This window comes from Bombina bombina, chromosome 1 (assembly GCF_027579735.1).
Source record: "Bombina bombina isolate aBomBom1 chromosome 1, aBomBom1.pri, whole genome shotgun sequence".
Lineage (NCBI taxonomy): Eukaryota > Metazoa > Chordata > Amphibia > Anura > Bombinatoridae > Bombina > Bombina bombina.
In genome coordinates this window covers 597,251,881-597,264,594 of record NC_069499.1, presented here as the reverse complement: position 1 = coordinate 597,264,594, position 12,714 = coordinate 597,251,881, and positions in this window count along the sequence as shown.

Here is a 12,714-nt window from a genome sequence, read left to right as displayed (position 1 = left end):
TAATTCACATTGTGTGGACTTGTATAACGCTATGGTCTCATAGCAACATTTGTATTAACGTTGAAAATTGCATACAGCCTTATAATATCTGAATATTTATGCTAAATAACGAAAACATACATACTCTATACCATTAGGGCACACCATTCAATTGTGAAAATTCAATAGGTTATCATATCTGTATTAAGTACTTAGCCAAACTAACCCTTCGCAAGGGGAGGTATACAACCTGATCACGATAGCAACTATATGCCCTACAATAACCAGTGCTATATATTAATAAAGATCACTTCTTCAGCAGCATTAATATTAAAGAACCCAAAGCACATGCCCAAGAAGCATATACAATTACAGTTATAGGTACTATACTGCAAAACAAGTCTATTTTCAAAAGATGTTTTGTGTCCATGAATAACTATAATATCTGAATCAGGAAATAGTACCATTATTTTTAGAAGTATTATATGCTACATATAACAGCAGTTATAACTAGGAGACATTTAGGGAACCAGGAATACCCCAAACCAAAAGCCTGAAGATAACCTCCCTTACAGATAGCTACGTTTAGCACCCAAATCCTCTTGATATTTTCCTTTTCAACATTCAGTGTTTTTTATACATATATGTTTATGTTTGTTTTGTGGAATCTTTTTTAACCAATCTAATAAAGGTTATATTTTAATTTTTACGGCACAGACCATCCCCCCTTTTTGGCATTAAAGGTTCTAAATTTAAAGCCACATCACCATGAGATGTGAGTGCTAATAAGTGTACACGCTTCAATCATTGTATTGAATCAACCCCTCTTTTGCAGTCCAAAAAAGTACACAGCACCTAACTCTAATATTATAGCAAGGTGAAATACCTGCTTCAATTCATTATAGAGCATCTCAAGTACACCGGATAGTAGTGCTATTTAGTTTCTCTCTTTCTTTTCGTAATTAATAATTACATTGTAGCTATTTTAGGATTTATATTTATTTTACAGGTAACTTTGTATTTATTTTAGCTAGTTAGAATAGTTATTAAATAGTTATTAACTATTTAATAACTACCTAGCTAAAAGAAATACAAAATTACCTGTAAAATAAATCCTAACCTAAGTTACAATTAAACCTAACACTACAGTATCATTAAATTAATTAAATAAATTAACTACAAATAACGACAATTAAATACAATTAAATAAACTAACTAAAGTATCAAAAATAAAAAAAACTAAGTTACAAAAAAAAAAAGTTTCAAACATTTCAAAAATATTACAACAATTTTAAACTACTTACACCTAATCTAAGCCCCCTAATAAAATAACAAAGCCCCCCAAAATAAAAAAAATGCCCTACCCTATTCTACATTAAAAAGTTAACAGCTCTGGGGGGCGGAGCCTGCTCTCAAAGCGGCAAGACATGTCTCTATGAAGCTCTGTGAGACTGGAAAGATTCTTTACAGATCAAACTTACAAAATTTCTCACTAGTTGGAGAATTTGATCTTATTTGTTATTTGGGATTGCATACACACTGACCCCCCCCCCCCATTGCCGGGGTTATGGTATCCTGTACTAGGATTACTACTACCAGACAAGGATAGTCTGCCTGCATCTTTACAGAAGGATTTTTCTAACTAGACCTACTTACTAAGAGTGCTATCGACGATATTGCAACACTATATATTGCAAATGGAGGCTTTAAATCGATGGGAGCTTCAGATAACCCAGCTCATTGATGAACACTACCGGAATCTGACACAGGAGCTGTGTGATCTCTTTGCGTCTGCCCAGGCCGTTAAGAGACTAAAACCGGACTGTTCAGACCAGTCCCCACAAAATAGGGCTGCCAATCTTATACGGGACAGTAAGGAAAACGAAGCCGAGCAAACCTCCACCTCCCACTTGCGGGGAGATTCAAAGAGCGTCCCACTAAAAACATCAATGCCCACACAGCGACTACAGAGAGAGGAGCATACGCTGGTCGGGGGTGCAGTAATCAGTAGGGGCAGCAGAAAAAGGTTGGTGCTGGTTCCACAACGGTCGGCATCAAAGCCGTCATCTGCCGCCAAACTTTACCTCAAAATGATGGGAGTGTGTTGTCCGCATCTGGTTCTTGGCTGTGGAGGGGGGGCTGACCTCCGTGACAGGGATCCGGAGCCCAGGGTGCTGGCGCTTTTGCGCGAGGACTCAGCGCAGTTACAGTGGCGAAGTTGGTTGTAGACCGTTCTGTCATTGCAGCGACATACCTCTCCAGCTGCATCACACGCTCCGGGAGAGAGTGATACCTTTATGGAGGTCCCATGTGCAGCGCTGTTGGGGATGTTATCTTGTAGACTTGGCATCGGATAATGTATACTACTGTTTTCAGTGTGAGATGTGAGCGTGCAACTCTGCCTGACTTTCTTACCCTATATACCCCAGGGACTAGGGAACTTTCTTAGATGGATGTATTGTCTCTACTGAAGTGCCATATAACAGGATGCTCATCTGATTACAGCGATACCCTCCCCCATGTTTTTTCTCATATATTTTATTAGTGTTTGCCTTGTAGACTGTTATATGCTATGCAGTTTTGGTGTCATTTACTCATGACTATTTGTATTTATATCCCTTTATGCAACAGCACTGTTCTGAGATATATATACTGCCAGTTGGGCTTTCTTTGTCTTGTATTAAAGGAATTGGGATGGGATAGAGATACTCAATATCTGATGTTATATGTATATACCAGCTTTCAGACAGTAGTTTAAGCCTTTCTCTATACATGCAGCAGCATTATAAGCTATCTTCATCGGTTTAATTACTTTAGTTCATGGGGTCTCCATATTGATGAAGCTAGTTGGCAATATCACCTATAACGAATTTCTAGCAAGTTTTATTATATTTGTGATTCTAGGCATTCATATCTGTATCTCAAAAGCCACATTTAGGAATCACAGCTGTGACATGAGTTGTTTAAGATAGTGAGTTATCTCATGCAATCATTCAATAACTTTTACAATAATCCCATGACATCGCTAGAACGCTTAGTTATACCAGAGTATATAGAGCATAATGTTCTCACTTGCTGCGCACATTATGGATGGTTCAGCTATTCATAAAAAAGCCACATAAGATCTAGGTGACTGAACTGACCCTGGGGAGAAAGTTGTTACAAGCGTCTCCCCCACGTCATAGATTATTATGCTTTTGTCCATTTTAATTACTATCTCTGCCTGCAGCCCATAGCCTTAGGTTATCAATATCATTCGCAGGCTCACATACATACTGACATGTTCTATATAAGATTGTGCCGTGCGACACTTTATGTTTTGCAAAATGTCCAGGTGGGTAAGTAAGATACTCCTGCACAAGTAGCTAGATATATCAAGGGTTAAATTGTATTACAGACCTCCTCTATTACACAGCATTATTGCATACTAATTTGGCACTTAAATAGCAGCTATATTATCCATTTTTTCCTTTAGTTTTGAAACTTTTTAAATAATCTGGTGTTGTTTTACATATGTTTAATGTTTCATGACCATTTGTTTATCATTCTAGTCCTATCACCTCCAGAGATGTAATATATACTTTATATAGTAGTTAGGAGGTCTCTATATTTGTTTTAGTGACCCAAGAGTGGTCAATATGTAACTACTATTTAATATATTCTTTAGGTTTTGGTCGGTCCAAAAGTGGCCGGTGACGTAGTTACTCTAGTGATCTACCGTTAAAAAAAAAACTTAAAAGAAATACAACTTGTTTACTTGTTTTTGTGTACACATAACTTGTATATTTTCAAGCTTGTAAACTTTTTGCTGTTTCCTGGAAAAACCTCAATAAAAAAATTCTTTAAAAAAAAAAAAAAAAAAGTTAACAGCTCTATTACCTTACCAGCCCTTTAAAGGGCCTTTTACGGGGCATGCCCCAAAGAAATCAGCTCTTTTGCCTGTAAAATAATATTACAACCCCCCCAACATTAAAACCCACCACGAACACACCCCTACTCTAACCCAAACCCCCCTTAAATAAACCTAACACTACCCCCCTGAAGATCATCCTACCTTTAGCCGTCTTCAGCCAGCCGACCACCGATGGAACAGAAGAGGACATCCACAGCGGCAGAAGTCATCATCCAAGGGGCACTGAAGAAGTCTTCCATCCGATTGAAGTCATCATCCAAGGGGCGGAGCCATCTTCAGACGAGCCTTTGTTATTTTATTAGGGGGCTTAGATTAGGTGTAAGTAGTTTAAAATTGTTGTAATATTTTTGAAATGTTTGAAACTTATTTTTTTTTAATTTTTTGTAACTTAGTTTTTTTTAAATTTTTGGTACTTTAGTTAGTGTGTTTAATTGTATTTAATTGTAGTTATTTGTAGTTAATTTATTTAATTAATTTAATGATAGTGTAGTGTTAGGTTTAATTGTAACTTAGGTTAGGATTTATTTTACAGGTAATTTTGTATTTCTTTTAGCTAGGTAGTTATTAAATAGTTAATAACTATTTAATAACTATTCTAACTAGCTAAAATAAATACAAAGTTACCTGTAAAATAAATATAAATCCTAAAATAGCTACAATGTAATTATTAATTACATTGTAGCTATCTTAGGGTTTATTTTACAGGTAAGTATTTAGTTTTAAATAGGAATAATTTAGTTAATGATAGTGTAGTGTTAGGTGTAATTGTAACTTAGGTTAGTTTTTATTTTACAGGTAAATTTGTCTTTATTTTAACTAGGTAGCTATTAAATAGTTAATAACTATTTAATAGCTATTGTACCTAGTTAAAATAAATTTAAATTTGCCTGTAAAATAAAAATAAATCCTAAATTAGCTACAATATAATTATTATTTATATTGTAGCTATATTAGGGTTTATTTTAAAGGTAAGTATTTAGTTTTAAATAGGATTAATTTAGTTAATAAGAGTTATAATATTTAGATGTATTTAATTAATATTTAAGTTAGGGGGTGTTAGGGTTAGGGTTAGACTTAGCTTTAGGGGTTAATAATTTTATTATAGTGGCGGCGGTGTAGGGGGAGCAGGATAGGGGTTAATAAATGTATTATAGTGGCGGCGGTGTAGGGGGGCAGGATAGGGGTTAATAGGTATTATGTAGGTGGCGGCGGGGTCCGGGAGCAGCGATTTAGGGGTTAACATATTTATTGTAGTGGCTGCGGGGTCCGGGAGCGGCGGTTTAGGGGTTAATCAGTTTATTAGAGTGGCGGTGGGCTCCGGGAGCGGCGGTTTAGGGGGTAATACATTTATTTAGTTGCGGCGGTGTAGGGGGGCAGATTAGGGGTGTTTAGACTCGGGGTACATGTTAGGGTGTTAGGTGTAGACAGCTCCCATAGGAATCAATTGGATGTTGGGCAGCAGCGAACATGAACATTCGCTATGGTCAGACTCCCATTGATTCCGGGGCTGCGGATTGAAAACCAGGTATGCTGGGCCGGAAAAGTGCAGAGCGTACCTGCTAGTTTTTTGATAACTAGCAAAAGTAGTCAGATTGTGCCGAACTTGTGTGCGGAACATCTGGAGTGATGAAAGAACCGATCTGTGTCGGACTGAGTCCGGCTGATCGAAGCTTACGTCACTAAATTCTACTTTTGCCGGGCTGTAGTGCTTGATAACTACAGCAAATCAGCCTCGCCACAAATACACTGCGGAATTCCAGCTTATTTGAGGTTGACGGCTTGATAACTAGAGGCCAAGGGCTCAAAGTTATGAGATCTCAGGTGTTAGAAAAAAAAAAGGCAGACAAAGGGCTTTAAGATTAAAATACATACATATACATCTCTAAAGATGTATATGTATATATATATATACATATATATATATATATATATATATACAGTATATATATATGTGTGTGTGTGTTCATGTGTATTTATGTATTTATATGTGTATATATGTATTTACATAAATATATACACATATAAACACATAAATACATACGTACAGTCACACATAAGACATATATATAAGTGTATAAGTGCATTGGAGCCCTTTCCAGTTAAAAGGATATTCCAGCTAAAATTAGAATCCAGATGACTGCATTTCAGTTTTGAATAGAAGCAATTTTGTAATATACATGTATTAGCAAAAATACTTCTAACGAAAGCTATAGCTGTTTCAAATGTGTATCTAAGTATGTACTGTGCACCAGCATTTTAAACACAGCACTTTCTCAGTGAGCCTAAGGTGTTTGTATCATCTGGTAATGACTTAATTTAATAATTGCTGACATGATACAAACCCCACTGGCGCTCTGAACAGCTGCAATATTTAAAATGCTGGTGCACTGAGAATATTCAGCTATCCTTCACATGCACGTGCAGAGAAAAATGTTAACACAAAAACAGTGACATTTTATTAGAAGCATTTTTGAAAAAACATGAAAAAACATATTTATGCAATATTAATTTTAATAAAGGTTTTAACTATGTATTTACTGTAACTATTTGACATTTCAATGTTCTGCACATAGCAGAATATGTTCTAAGTATTTTTAAATAGATATTACTATATATAGCTTCGGCTTTTTGCGGTTGTTGGGTTAGTGTGCAAGCGAAAACAGTTTACTTTCAACCCATAATACGAGTGCAACCTGACGCACGCAAAACGCTTACTTCTAGCGCCGTTAACATTAGAGCGGGAGTGTTAATTAGTGCTCCACTTATAATTTGGCTCTAAATATTAAAATACTTTGAAACATTTTGTGCAAGAAAATGAGGCCAAAAGTGTTTTTTTTTATGGATTGGAATAAGGTTTTGTGAGGGGTCTTAATGCTAAGTTTCTAAATTTTGTTTTTCTAATAGATTTGCTTTGAATTTAAAAACTGTTATATACAGAGCCCACTAGGTCTGTGTTACTGGGCATGGAGATATGGCAGGTAGGGAATAAGAGGCTGATCAGTTGGTCAACGGAAAACAGTTTGAACTGTAGGTTCAGTTGCCAGTCAGCTTGAATCTAGTAAGGAGCATTTACTACCATTGTTAATGGATATTATGGTGTTCATATTTTAGTTGTGGTCATGTTTCATAGTTTAAAGAGTGACTTGAGCTGTATTTTTAACCTTTTATGAAAGAAGGAAATTATTGTTTAATATCTAATCAAGTTCAAAACCTTTAACATTAAAATAAAGTGCAGAGGGGGCACTGGAACAGCGGTGTCTATGACTAAAGGCTTATAAAAATGGTACTTTTGTAATACAGGCACTAGTTTTATAACAGGGACAGATATTTCTGGTTGTCAGGAACAGCTATTATTCCCTTTGGAAATTAATTTAATTCCGTTTGTACATATTAGATAAAAAGTCACATAGAGGGTATGTCATATGTCCCCACTGAGGGCCAGATTACAAGTGGAGAGGTATTTATTGCTCCTGCTCGCACAGTAACTCTGCTAGAAGTAAGCTTTTTGTGTGCATCGGGAAGCGCAGTATTATAAATTGAAAGTAAACTGTTTCCGCGCAAACTTGAACACATATTCTCAAGTGCGCTAACCCAACATGAAATAATGAATATTTCACATTCGAAAATTCTTCACAGAGAAGAATATGTTCTATTTATTCATAAATACATATTTCTACATATATCTGATGGTATTTTGGTACAATATATATCTATAGCTATATATATAGATGATTATATATAGGTAAAGATATACAGATATCTATAGGAATATCAATTTATAAATACATAGAACATATTCTGCTATGTGCAGAACATTGGAATGTCACATATTTACAGTAAATACACAGTATAACACTTTATTAAACATGAATATTGCATAAATATGCTTTTACATGCAGGGGCAAAACTACAGGGGGTGCAGAGTGCGCAATTGTGACTGGGCCCCCAAGGGTGGGGGCCCAGCTTAAAAATAAATAAAAAAAAATTAACAATAAAAACGTTGACCTGCCACTGCCTGCACTGATATCATGTGAGTGTGACATGATGCCTCACTAGTGTCTCTGACTACAGGGGTTAGTCTTTATGTTTTACCCATTGGTGTTTGTGTGTGTGTGTGTATGTATGTGACTGTGTGTGTATTTATGCATGTGTGTGTGTGTGTGTGTATGTTTGTATGTATGTGACTGTGTGTATTTATGTATGTATGTGTGTGTGTGTTTGTGTATGTTTGTGGAACCAGCAAATTACAGACCTTGTTACTACAGCATGGGGGGGAGGGGATAAACAGTGTCACTATACAGCACCACTATATACAGTACGGGGGGCTGGACCATGTCACAGACTACTGTGGTCACTTTATAAAGTACTGGGGCGGGTAGGGTCAGGCCAGCCATCTCACCGGCAGATTACAGACTGTGTCACTGACTCACTATATACAGTACTGGTGGGTTAAACAGTGTCACTATATACAGTAATAGGGGGTTAGAGCATCTCACAGACTGTGGGCACAGGGTACCTCCTTTTGCAGACGTAATCTGATTCACATTTTTTTTTCTGTGTTAAATGTAAAAAAAAAAAAAGATATGTATCAAATTCACTTTTTTTGGGGTGGGGGGCCCTTCTTAAATTCTTGCACCTGGGCCCTGTGGTTTCTAGTTACGCCTCTGTTTACATCTTTTCATCTACTTGACTGTAAAGGGCTTAAATGCACTTATATATACAGTATGTCTATATATGTATACATATGTATTTATGTGTTTATCTATGTATATATGTCTGTAAATATATATAAACAGATATAAATACATCAATATATATGTACACACACACACACATATATATATTTAGACATGTATATGTATGTATCTCTATTTTAAAGCCCTTTGCAGCCTAACACCTGAAACCTCATATCTTTAAACCCTTATAACTTTTATTGTGCATTTTTTAAAATATTTTTTATTAGATAGTGTTATTATGAGTGTAACTGTTATTTGTAATGTATTTTTTATGTGTTTTGTGACACTTTTTTGTTTCACAAAATAGTTTGAGGGCACAGTAATCATTCTAGCGTAAATCAAGATTGCGCTCAAGCGATTGCATTTACTTTCAACTTGTATGAGCGGTAAAACAGAAGCGCGCAAACACCCGCAATCAAACCCTTATCGCTTGCACATAACTGTTAATGTGCCACTCGTAATCTTGCCCTGAATGGGGTAAACAGCTAGTCCATAAATATAAGGCTAATATGTAAAATTTAGGAGGCCAAAACGATCGTCTGGAGTTGCAATTTCCCTTGTTAAGAAGAGAATTGCCTGGTATTTCAGGACTGGACTGACCTTGTTAGGCGGGATAAGACTGATATTCTTCAGGAAAGTTCTCCTCTGTGAAAAGCACAATTGGGATAAAAGAAGCTAACCGGGCCAAGCAAATGAGCTGTTGTTTTTTCCTGGCGGACTGCTTCTCTTTCTGTATGTATTTACAAATGTGAAGCCTTCCATGTGCTCTTTCAGTTTTCAGTATTGGAAAATAAGCAATTTTCATGCTTAAATAAATTATGTACTTTTGAAAAAAAAAACATTACAAGCTTGTGCAAGAGAACTTGAGATTTATTTATTTTTTAAATCTCAACTTGTAAAACGGTTTCTAGCCGTAAAAAAAAGAAACATTGCATTTGCACTACTCAGGATAACAATTGTGCTCCACTTGTAATCTAGGCCTTTCAGTATTAACTCCCTTTAAAGGAAAAGTAAACACTTTGTCATTTTAATATGAGTATTTATACATAATTAAACAATTTCACTATGTGCTTCATAATTTATTTTGCTCTCTTTTACTGTAATTTAAACCTTTAATTTATTTGCTTATTTTCGTAATAACGATTACATTCTTGGAGGTCAATTTATTATTGGCCGAATTGGGCCAATTCACCCTGTTTCCGTGCGAGCCTTTAGGCTCGCCGGAAACAGGAGTTAAGAAGCAGCGGTCTATAGACCACTGCTCTTTAACTCATACGCTACCTCTGAGGCTGTGTACAGCAATCTGTCTGATCCTATACGATCGGGCTGATTGACACCCCCTGCTAGCAGCCGATTGGCCGCAAATCTGCAGGGGGCTCGCCGGAAACAGGAGTTAAGAAGCAGCGGTCTATAGACCACTGCTCTTTAACTCATACGCTACCTCTGAGGCTGTGTACAGCAATCTGTCTGATCCTATACGATCGGGCTGATTGACACCCCCTGCTAGCAGCCGATTGGCCGCAAATCTGCAGGGGGCGGTATTGCATACGCAGTTCACTAGAACTGCTTGTGCAATGCTGAATACGGACATCGTATGCTGTCCACATTCAGTGATGTCTCGCTGACATGATACGCTACAGCGTATCATGTCCACCAGACTTTAATAAATTGGCCTCTTGTAATCTAGGCCTTTGTGTATACTATACTTTCAATAATAAGCACAAAATGGAAACTCGTTTTACATGTTCATGGTTAACCTTTGTACTCCAGTGATAATAACAGTAATGTTGGAAATATTAACCCAAGTGAAAACCTCTGTTAAAATCATTGTTACTGCTTATACAGGATCTCATAAACCACAGAACTGGCTTCTTACATTTTATTTTCACACTGTTTTAAAACCTTTTTTACAAAGAAAAATTGCTATTGTTTATAGACAAAGCACACTGATGCAAATTTTGATGTACTTAAAGGGACAGCAAACACCTTGAGATTCGTAAATAAAATGTTTAGTTGTGCATAATGAAACAACTTTATTTATTTTGCCCCTTTTCATGTAATTTAGCTCTGACAATTGAGCAATTTCTAATACACAGCACCCTGCTGACTTCTTAGGGCTAACTCTCCTATATATATGTCCCTAATTAGTATTATCAGATATCAACAGCAAAACAATGCACTTTATACTAACATTATAGCCAGGGTTGGCCATGTTGTCTGTGAACTACAGCTCAGATTGTCTCCTCCGAATAAGACAAATGGTGGATAGAGTTTTGCTATTCATAAATTGCGGTAAAAAAGATGTCAATGTGTTTTAAAAACATTAAGACTTGGGGCCATGTAGATGTTGAATAGGGTGGGGCTCAGAGAAGAGCCTTGGGGTACACCGCAGCTGATTTCTGTGGGCTTGGAGGTGAAGGGTGGGAGTCTAACTTTCTGGGTTCTGCCGGTAAGGAAGGAGGTGATCCATTCCAGGGCTTTGTCGCGTAGGCCGGCATCGTGTAGTCGGTTGCGGAGGGTGAGGTGGGAGACAGTGTCAAATGCTGCTGAGAGGTCTAGGAGAATGAGGGCGGCGGTCTCTCCTCGATCGAGTAGGGCGAGGATGTCGTCTGTGGTGGCGAGGAGGGCGGTCTCGGTGCTGTGGTTGCTCCTGAAACTGGATTGGGAGGGGTCCAGGGTGTGGTTGGCTTAAATGTAGTCAACGAGTTGCGCGTTGATGGACATCTCGATGACTTTGGCAGCAAAGGGGAGCAAAGAGATTGGGCGGTAGTTCTTCGGATCATTGGGGTCAGCCGTGGGTTTTTTCAGTAGGGGTTTTAATTCTGCGTGCTTCCAGTCATCCGGGAAGGTGCCGGTTTCGATGGAGCAGTTGATGGTGCTGCAGAGCTTGGGGGCGATGGTGTCAACCGCTTTGTTGAAAATGTGATGCGGGCATGGGTCCGAGGGTGCTCCGGAGTGGATCGATCTCATGATCCTGATGGTGTCCTCTATGGTGAGGGGGCTCCAGGTGGTCAGTGGGGGGTAGGCGGTGGTGTATTTGGGTGAGGTATCGGTGGGAGTTGGTGGGTAGGCGGTGGTGGGTGAGTTCTGGGGCACGAAGCTGTCATAGATGTCGACAATCTTGCGGTGGAAGTACATTGTGAGGTTATCGCAGAGGTCCTGGGAGGACGTGATGTCGTTGGTGTTGCTGTTGGGATTGGAGAATTCCTTGATTACTGTGAACAGCTCCTTGCTGTTGTGGACATTGGCATTGATTCTATCTTGGATGGCTGTCTTCTTGGTGGTTTTGATGAGGTGGTGGTGGGTAGTGATGGCTTCTTTGTAGGCTGTTTTATTTGAGGGGGTCTTGCTGGATCTCCAGGTCCTTTCCAATCGCCTGCAGTGGCGTTTGGAATCCTTGAGGGCAGGGGTGAACCAACTAGCCTTGTTGGTGGGTTGGCAGTTGGACGGTTTCTTGAGAGGGGCGAGGGTGTTGGCGCAGTCTGTGAGCCAGTGGTGGAGGTTGCGGGCAGAGGAGTTGGCATCTGTGGAGGTGGCTGGGGGGCACTTGTTCAGGGTGGAGTGCAGTTGGTCTTCGGTGATGTTGTTCCAGTTTCTGCGGGGTGGGTGGTTGTCAGGACTGCTCTCCAAGTTCACATCTCTGCCACTATTACACCTGTGCCTTTAAGAATTACCTCTTTCATTTAACTCCACCCTATTTATAGCACACCCAGGCCCTATCTACTTTGCTTAGTATTGATGCATTACAGCCTCTAGATACCTAGCCGTTAGCACTCTCTGAACGCTGTTCTCTACCTAGTGCTAAGTTTTGTATTCCGGACTGAGTATCCTGTTTATTGTCTTCTTGCTACCTACACGTAGCTCTATTCCTATCATCCAACTCCACTCATCTCAGTGCCTAAGGATCTCCGTGTCTACCTGCACGCTTCTCACCTCTCAGCTTGGGCTGCAGTTTTTTTTCTCTCTGCAGCTGAATTACACTGAAGCCGGGCGCCCCTCCGCCGGAGCGGTGACGTCATCTGCCTGCTGCTCACTCCTCCAGTACACAGCGCTGCAACTTAAGCCGCCTCCAGTCTCTCACGCCAC